Here is a 9,659-nt window from a genome sequence, read left to right on the forward strand (position 1 = left end):
AAGATTTACTTTTGTGTGGGAAGTCATGTAAAATACACGTTTTTGAGAAATTTTGCACATCCTGTCCTCCAGGTAGAGTACTGATCATATTGAGAAGTGGCTACTGAAAATGGGCTTCCAAGACTCACTCACCCAGAAACATTTTTTCTTTTAAAATTAAAGACCGTAAATTTTTTTGGCCAGCACCAGGTGCTTTTCTACCCGGACCAGCAGAGAACCTGGATCACAGGCCTGGTGAGGTTGTGCCTTGAGTACCCAGAGTACAGAGAGTGCTTGGTGGCAGTGCTTGTGTCAAAGGTTCCTTTCCGGCCCACAGTAAGGCCTGTATCAGATAGAATCTTGGTCTGCCTCTTGTAGTCCTTGAAGCGCACCCGCCCAGCCTGCTGTTCTGGCAGCTGCGGCTGGCTCTGCCTCATCTACCTTCTTAGGGAGGGGAGACGAGAATTCTCCTTCCTTTTTTGGCAAGGGTTTTGTATTTATATTCTTTACACAATTTCCCAGTATCACTATATCCATAATAGTTAATAGTTTTTAAGTTTAATTTTATACATAGTACATAATAGTTAATATATTTAAGTTTAATTATCTGGTAACGGACAAATTTATAGATCAAGATGACTAGAGGGAAGAAATACACACTGCACTTGACAACAGTTTTTGAAAGTAGACTCTTTTTAATTGTGACTGTGTGTGCCTTAACTGCTGAGCACATTCCAGACAAATCCCACTTTTTAGTTTAATGTCTGCTAGCGAAAATTTCATGATTGAAAAGGTGGTTTTCCTGCATAATGTGCTTCCTGTGAGTTAGATGGTCAAGAAATGATACTAAGCAGCCACAGCAATGTGGTTGAGTTAAACTACGCTCAATACACATAAAATTGTATAGTAATAGCATAGAACTCAGACACATTCTCCTTACAGTGTAAGTCAGCTTAGATGTTTTACCGTATTAAATATAATTTTGATTCTAAGAAAACACACTGAATTACTAGGAAATCATAATCACTCCACACACATTAAAGACCAGAATTCATTCACTGTTCATCAGACAGCATTATCAAGGAGAAACAGTGCAAGACCTCAGAGACCAATCACAGTTCATGCTTTGCATGATGTAGAAGAACACAGGAGGGAAAGCTTTAAGAAAAACCCACAGGACTTTTCTTTTCCTGTCCATCACTATCAGCCAAAGGCACTCTGGACATTGTGTATTCTTCCTGTGAACCTTCCAAATTCTGGAGAACCTTGGAATCAAACATTTCAAAAACTAACAGTCACATAACAGCGATCTTTCTGAAACTGCTTCAGTGGGTCAGTAGGTCCCATGTTCTAATGCTCTGTGGTATGGCAAGGAGGTGGACATGGAGGATGGTCTAGAAAGTCTGCCATGGGAATCTTAAAGATACTCATCTCTACCCATTCCAATAGGTGTCTGTATTTAATAAACACTAATGCTTAAATAAAATAAACACTATCAGAAGCTAGAGGTAAGCACCTTTGAACCTTTTCTTACACCTCATAATAAAATGGCCTTTGTCATCTCTGGCCAAGGATTATTAAGTCTGTTAGAGCAGCTCCTGGAGTCCTTGTCTGGTTTGAGAGGGCCTTTATGGTACTTTAAGCTCTAGTCCCTCTTGGTTATTTGGGTGCCTCTTATTTTCTCATGTGCAACAAACTGCTTTAGAACTGACACCTAAGCTCACTCCCTATCCCTGCAGTAATGGGCTTCTAGGAGCTAACGGAAGTGGAGGTGTGGCTGTAATCTCTGAGTCTACTTCATATTGTCATCCCCTTAGCAAGTTCCTAAAGGCTACACAGTGAATTTGTAGCTCAGACTTCCACACCCATGGACTCAGCTTCAAAAACCTGGGCATGATATACACACCTATAATCCCAGCCTTCAAGAGGCAGAGGTAGGAGGATTTTCAGTTCAAGACTATCCTGGGTTACACGTGAGATTCTACCTTAATACATCACTGTCCTCATGGGAAAAAAAGAAATGGGAAGGAAAAGGAGATGCAGAAGAATATAGATGAGGAAAATGGAAGGAGGAGAGGAAGGATAAAATGACTATTTAAAAGATGTTATTTCTGCATCAAACACACAGAGATCTATCTGTGTGCCATGATTTTCTAAAAATTCAATGTGTTTTCTTAGAATCAGTATTGTATTGAATATTATAAAACATCGAAGTTGATTTACCATGTAAGAAGGATTATGTCTGGGTTACATGCTATTACTATACATGGGCCAAGCATAAACAAACCACCACCTTTGGAGATCACTGTGACTTGCAAAGGCTTTACCAAATTAGTTACATACATATGGCTTCTCTGAATGTACATTCTTTTATGTATTCAGAGATTACTTGGTTGTGAAAGGCTTCACCTCAATGATGACATTCATGGTGTTTACCTCCAGTAAGTATTTGTCTATGAATTTGGAGACTAATGTGATCTGAAATACCACTTTACCATATTGATTACATTCAAAGGGTTTTCCCTCCAGTGTGTGTTCTTTAATGTCTTTTTAGATAATCATGAAACACAAAGGCTTTACACTGATTCTATTTGTAAAGTTACTCTTCAGTATGAACTATGTACTGCCTTTGAGGTTGAACATGAAAGAAAAAAGATCTACCACATTACTTACATTCATAAGGTTTCTCTCCAGTATGTGTTCCTTTATGTCTTTGGAGACTATGGTATTGTGAAAATGCTTTATCACAGTCATTACATTTCTATGGTTTATCTCCAGTATGCTTTCTTTTATGTACTTGGAAATTACTATGATATGCAAAGGCTTTACCACAGTGATCACATTCATAGAGTTTCTCTCCAATATGTATTCTTTTATGGTTTTGAAGACTACTGTGACATGAAAAGGCTTTACTGCATTGATGACATTCATAGGGTTTCTCTCCAGTATGTGTTATGTATTTGAAGATAATTTTGATATTCAAAGGCTTCACCACATTGATCACATTCATAGGTTTTCTCTCCAGTATGTGTTCTTTTATGGTTTTGAAGACTTAGGTGATATGCAAAGGCTTTCTCACACTGATTACATCCATAGGGTTTTTGCCCAGTATGCATTCTTTCATGGTTTGGAGATTTATGTGACATGAAAAGGCTTTACCACATTGAATACTTTCATAGGGCTTCTCTCCAGTATGTGTTCTTACATGACTTTGGAGTCCACAATGATATGCAAAGGCTTTACCTCATTGATTGCATTTATAAGGTTTCTCTCTAGTATTCATTCTTTTATGTCTTTGGAGATGACTGGAACATACAAAGGCTTTACCACATTGATTACATTCATAGGGTTTCTCTCCAGTATGTGTTCTTTTATAAATTTTGAGATAATTGTGATGGGAATAGGCTTTTTCACATCGATTACATTTGTAGGGTTTCTCTCCAGTATGTGTCCTTTTATGTATTTGAAGATAACAGAAATATACAAAGGTTTTACCGCATTGATTACATTCATTGGGCTTCTCTCCAATATGTGTTCGTTTATGAATTTGGAGATGACAGTATTGTGAATAGGCTTTATCATATCGATTACATTTTCAGGGCTTATCTCTAGAATATGTTCTGTTATGTATTTGGAGACTATTATGATGTGTAAAGTCTTCACCATATTCAAAACCATCATAGGGTTTCTCTCCAGTATGAATTCTTTTATGCCTTTGAGGATAACGGTGATATGCAAAGGCTTTAACACATTGAGTATATTCAGAGGGTTTCTCTCCAGTAAGACTTCTTTCATGCCTGCAAAGATAATTGGCACATGTCAAAGCTTTACCGCATTCAATATACCATCTAATCTGTTTATCTCTGGGAATTAATTTAAGAGTACAGTCGAATTGTACAGGGAAATCAGATCTTAAGGTCTTATCACTTTGTTCACAGTAGTGGTTTCCCTGTATTTTGGCTTGTCTGAAGATGCCTGTAATGCTAAGAGTGTTACATGGGTCACATTTATAGTGTTCCTTTTTCTCTATGAGGTTTTTAACATATTTGAAGAGAACTGGAAGAACTTGAAGCTTTACCACAGTGAGTACACTTATAAATTTTCCTATAGTGTGAAACACATGACATTTGCATACAGAATTTGCAATGTGAACCAGGACAAACAGAGAAAATTTTTCCATTCCTAGAACTCTTAGGGATTTTCTGCAGTGTGACTTTGTGGATATCCTCCCAATGAAATTGGAAACTGACTAATTATAAAATTGTATCACACTGAGAAAGTCTACTCAAATGGGGGAATATCTTCTAATTGTTCTGGGAGAGAGAGAGGCACATTGCTTCTTTCAATATCCCTATGCTCACATGATGTGTATCCATTGTAATATATGATATACCCATTTAAAGAAAAATAGCAAATTGTCCCGCGCAACCGTCTCGCCAGCAAGAATGACGCGGCACACAAAATAGGATTCTTCTGTGGTAAAGCTTTAATGCTCTCAAGAGGCAGAGCATAAGCTTACATCAAGTAGAAGCGAAGACCCCGAACTATCTAGCCCATCCCCTTATAAAGGGATCAGTCCTTGCCTTGGACGTGGAGCCCCCTGATTGGTTGAAACTCATCAGGCCCTATGATGCCACGGGAGAGGCAGAGCTCAAGGAGTGGAAAGTTACCCAGCACGTGCGCACATGACTTGTTTACTACTAACTCCATCCGGATGTCAGCGCCATCTTGTAATGGAGAATGTGCAGGCAGCGCCCCACAGCAAATAAAAGGTTTCACATTGCATTCTCACAGTTTTACTTTTTATTCATTAAAGCCATGTGGTATAGGGATTAAGGTTTCTGCCCAATAACATTCTAGACTCTCATAAACTTCCCCTGTAATTAACTTTAGCAATGCCAGTATAGGTGTATGGGCAACACCAGCTTTGCAATGTTTTTTGTTTTTGTTTTTGTTTGTTTTTTTTTTTTTTTTTCAATATGGTAGTGGTATGAGTCTATATAAATTGGCAGTTCAACAAAATAGCTGCAATGTGGCTATGATTCAAATGTCTGTTAATGCACTGTTTCCTTATCTTCTTTCTTAGAGGAATGCCTTGCAAACACAAATCAGACACCTGTCTCTGAAGCTCATGGATCTCTGTGAATTTAATAATCATCAATATACTTAAAGAGTTTCATTTTTAACACTGTTGTTTTTCTTTAAAACATTGAGGACACATTAACATTTCTTCAGAGGCCTATTCATACCTACTTGTGCATGGAAATTACTTTGCATGTCTTCTAGAACTTTGACGATGTTCTTCCATATTATGGTCTTTCCATTCATAGCCTAAAATATAGTACCAGAAAATGTATGACATATTATTGAAAATTATACAAAATTTAAGTTACTATCTTCAGTGAACCAAATCATTCCTCATTCTCAATTGAAGTTACAGAAGAGCATCTGTAACAAAGAAATGTTTGTTCCCTTATTTTACAAAGAGAAAAAAATTCCCTGTCCTACCTAAAGGATTGAGGTTCCAGTAGGTTTCTATTATCACATCTTTGTAAATATTCTTCTGTGAAGGATACAGCAAAGCCCATTCTTCTTGAGTGAAGTTCACATGTACATCGTCATAGGTCACTGCATCTTAAAATATCCCCTACATTTGTAAGACAGAAACCATGATACAATCACATAAACATAGACTTCACTGACAATATATTCATATAATTCTGGTGGTTCATACACTTATTACTTGGCCTAGAGGGTCTAATGTAATCGCCAAGTGATCCTAGAAGTAAACTGTCATTTCTTTGTTCTTTGAATAGGATATAGATATAGTCTTGCAAGAGAAATGTCAACACAGAAGGGGGTGGGGAGAGAGGGATGAAGGGAAAGAGGGAGGGAGAGAAAAAGAGAAACCACAACAAGCAAACAGTAGTAAGCACACATCAGAAAAATTATATGAACAGTTACTAACTACAAAAAGTGATGGGGAAACTGGATGTATTGACTCATGTCTTCCTTTAATCCCATCATTCAGGAGGTAGAGCGAGGTGTATCTCATTGAGTTACATGCCAGGCTGGTCTATCGAGGACAGACACAGATACATATTAAGATCCTGTCTCTCCTATGAAAAACAATCAAACAAGAAATAGGCAAAGAACTCAGATGTTTTACTAAAGATTATTATACATTCATTCTAGTTGTGTATTCATCTTCCAAAATCTTCCAAAAGTGCCCAAGTTTAAACTGTAACACTAATAAGATCTTACTAGAATGGATCTATGTTTAAACAGTTACAAATAAACAGATAAAAATATTAGTAGTGTAAATGTTGATCCTCAATAACCAACATAGGACAGGAGAGTTGGCTCCGCAGTGAAGAGCTCTTGCTGGACTTGTAGATAATTGCACTCAATTGCCAGTACTTACATGGGGCCTCCCAACCATCCATTACTCCAAGTTCAGGAAGTCTGAGGCCATCCTCTGACTACAATGAGGAACAGGCACACATGAGGTACTTATTCATGCATACAGGCAAAGTACTCGCATTTTTTATGAAAACCAAAAACATACAGAACAGGTAGGAAGAATGTTATACAGGCACAGTTCAATGACTTCAGAAGCTCAGGAAATATAAATGTCATGAATACATGCCATCCATAGACACAATATTCTCTCTGCCAGATTTCAAGTCACATGGATGAAGATCAATACAACAGCATATGCTTGACATGTAGCTAAATCTACATTTTAGGGCCATCAGCTAATAATATAAAAACAAGCAAACAGACAAACAAAGCAGCCAGGCATGCTGACCCATATGTAATCCCAGCACTGGTGAGTCAGAGTCAGGTGGAACTTAAGTTAGAGGCTTACATGTTCTATATACATACTTTCAGGATAGCCATGGCTACACAGAGAAACATTGACTTCAAAACCAAAATTATTAACCAGGCTCACAAAATAGCATAGCACTGAGTAGTAATTGCTTCTGTTGCATCTCATGTGACTTATGGCTATGGTCTATAATGGGGAAGGTATGACAGCATGAGAAGGAAGCTCACCGATCAGTTTCACCCACAACACAGTAGAAACAAAAAACAGGAAATGGGACAAACCCTATGCCCAATAAGGAATGTAGAAAGGTTCCTCCTACAAAAACTTCTATAAACACCCCAGAGAAAGCCACAAAGGAGAGACAAGTGTTCAAAGATACCATCCTATCTGGGAACTATTTTTTTTGAAGACTTCATTGGATATTTTGTGTAATTATATTTCAAATGCCATCCCCTTCCCATTCCTACTCCCCCCCCCCGATTCTATGAGGATGCTCCCACTCCCACCACCCTCTCCCACCTCAACACCCTAGCCTTCCCCTACACTGGGGAAATGAGTTTTGTACTTTTAAACATGATTGAAATGGTTAAAGACTATGGGAACTTTGAAGCTGGACTAAATTTATTTTGAATTATGATATAGCTACAAACTTAAGGGGGCAAAGGTGTGAAATGTGGTAATTTGAATAAAATCCCCCCCATAGACTCATGAGGAATGTCATTATTGGAGTTGTGGCCTTGTTAGAGTAGGTGTGTATTTATTAAAGGAAGTATGTCACTGGCAGGGTAGCTTTGAGATTTCAGATGCTCAAGCTAGGCCAGTGGCTCGCTGACTTTTCCTGCTCCTTGCTTGCATGTCACTAAGCTTCCTACCATAATAATAAGACTAGAACCCTGAACTATAAACCAGCCCCAACTAAAGTGTAGCTGTGGTTATGGTATCTTTTCATAGCAATAGATAACCTAAGATATACACGTTTAAGTAGTCCACTCTCAAAGTAAGACTAACACTACTGAGACAAGAACAAAAATTTCATCTTCCCAAATCTGCTTTGGAAGTAAGGTTTGATAATGTGAGGTCTCAAAAACAAAAACTGAACTGAATTTCCAAATTGTTGCTGTGTAGTTTCTCAAATAAACAATTTTCCAATTGTGTATTTATATGTGGCTTAACTCTGGACATTATTGGAAATACCAGATATGTTTCAGCTATGAAAAAATAGCCAGTTAGCTGAAAACCTGAATTTCCTGAGTCCTATGAGTCAAGACCTTTTCTAATGGACAACCTAGAAATTTAAAATATTTCTGGGCATCAGATTATTTCTGAATAGTATCTTACTTAAATTCTTAATAAATTGTGTTCTTCAATTATTCTTTTTTATGTTAAGCAAGTTTATTAAAAATAATGCTAATGTGATTTTGGGGCCACCCAAGAGGGTCTTTGCAATAGATTTTATCATAACCACTTATCAACTAAACAACAATGGTGAACTTAACATAGAGAATCAAGTAAAAAAGGAAAAAGACCACAGTAATCCTGCAGGGACAGGGCTGGCCTTCATCTTTCCTAAACTTCTGCCCAGCCTCCAGCCCTAGGCAAAGCTGGTCTCTAGGGGGTTAATCAGGGTCTACACTGATGTTTGCAATGAGCTCCTCTTACACCTGCTAAGGCTCTAAAAAGGCAGAAGCCAGAAAGAAAGCAGAATCAGTGTATTACAGTTGTTACAAATGATTAGAAGGCCAGTTAAAGAATTTCCCGTTCACTATTTCAAAATGCTAGTTTAAAAAAACATCACCAGCAATGTATGTAAATTCCCCTCTGCAGCTCTTAAACCGGAACGCCCAGTGTAGACACAGTGAGAACCCGAGAGAGGAAGAGGGGAAGATGGTGTGTGGCAGGCTGATGCTGGTACTCTTGAGGGCCCATGGATGGCAGCTGTGGGAACATTAAATCCCTCAATAAGTTATCAAGTGTCGGGACTTCTTTTCATATACGTCTGGAGTGATGGGTGTCTAACCATCATAACCAGAGACTTCCCAAAGAGCTGGCTCTCACTCTTGTAGTATATCAGCTTTTCCAGAAACCCAGGTCAGGCCAGACAGGCCTCTGGCTTTCACCCAGATGTATGCCTCCAACAGGTACAAACTATGGAATTTCATCAGATAAGCAACACAGCCGATGGCCGAGAGGCTCACTCCTGCTGTACAATGCACCAGGTAGCCCCCGTGCTTCTAGATCACACTGTGGATGTTGTCAGCTACAAGGTCAAAATATAGTCTAATGGGGGCATGAGGAATGTCAGCCAGAGGCACTATAATGTGTCCCTCGGAAATCATCTGAGGAGCCATGAGAGTTCGTGCTATGTCTTCTGGAGCTCATCAAGGTGCCAGTGGTCACACTGTCATCATCAGGGGGCAGTTCCAGAGAGCAGTGGAGTCTGTCCTCCACCAGGGAATCCAAGACTGCAGCCTCCTTCATGCTAAGGATTTCCAGTGAGCTGGAGGTTTGGGTCTGAATCCTGAGGTTTTTGGCTTCAGTGCTGGTTACAGTGAATACAAATGAGAACGAGCATCCAGACTGCAGCAGTGGCTCTCCGCTTGTGCCCACCAGCCTCATGGGCCTCCTGCTTCCTTCGCGCCACTGCCCTCTTCTGAGCGCAGGCCCACAGTGGGGATGCGAGTGTGTTCCGGGCGCTATGCTCTGCTGTGCAGGCTGGTCTTCCTGGCCCCTCATCTGGGATCCTTTTAAATCCAATCCACTACATTCTGACCCTGGTCATCCAAGACTAAGAATTCTAGTCTACTTCAATGATCTGCAAGAGCTAATACACTGTTTAAATGTCCTAAGT

The 9,659-nt window shown here is 39.2% G+C and overlaps 1 pseudogene across 1 annotated transcript; it reads right to left on the reverse strand.

Moving 5' to 3' along the window:
• Positions 1 to 3,180: 3,180 nt before the first annotated feature.
• LOC308427350 lies at positions 3,181 to 3,774 on the reverse strand (annotated as a pseudogene). The gene has a single exon. The product of its transcript is annotated as an uncharacterized misc_RNA (transcript).
• Positions 3,775 to 9,659: the final 5,885 nt, after the last annotated feature.

The sequence above is a fragment of the Micromys minutus genome (assembly GCF_963924665.1).
Source record: "Micromys minutus genome assembly, chromosome: 11".
In the NCBI taxonomy this organism is placed as follows: domain Eukaryota; kingdom Metazoa; phylum Chordata; class Mammalia; order Rodentia; family Muridae; genus Micromys; species Micromys minutus.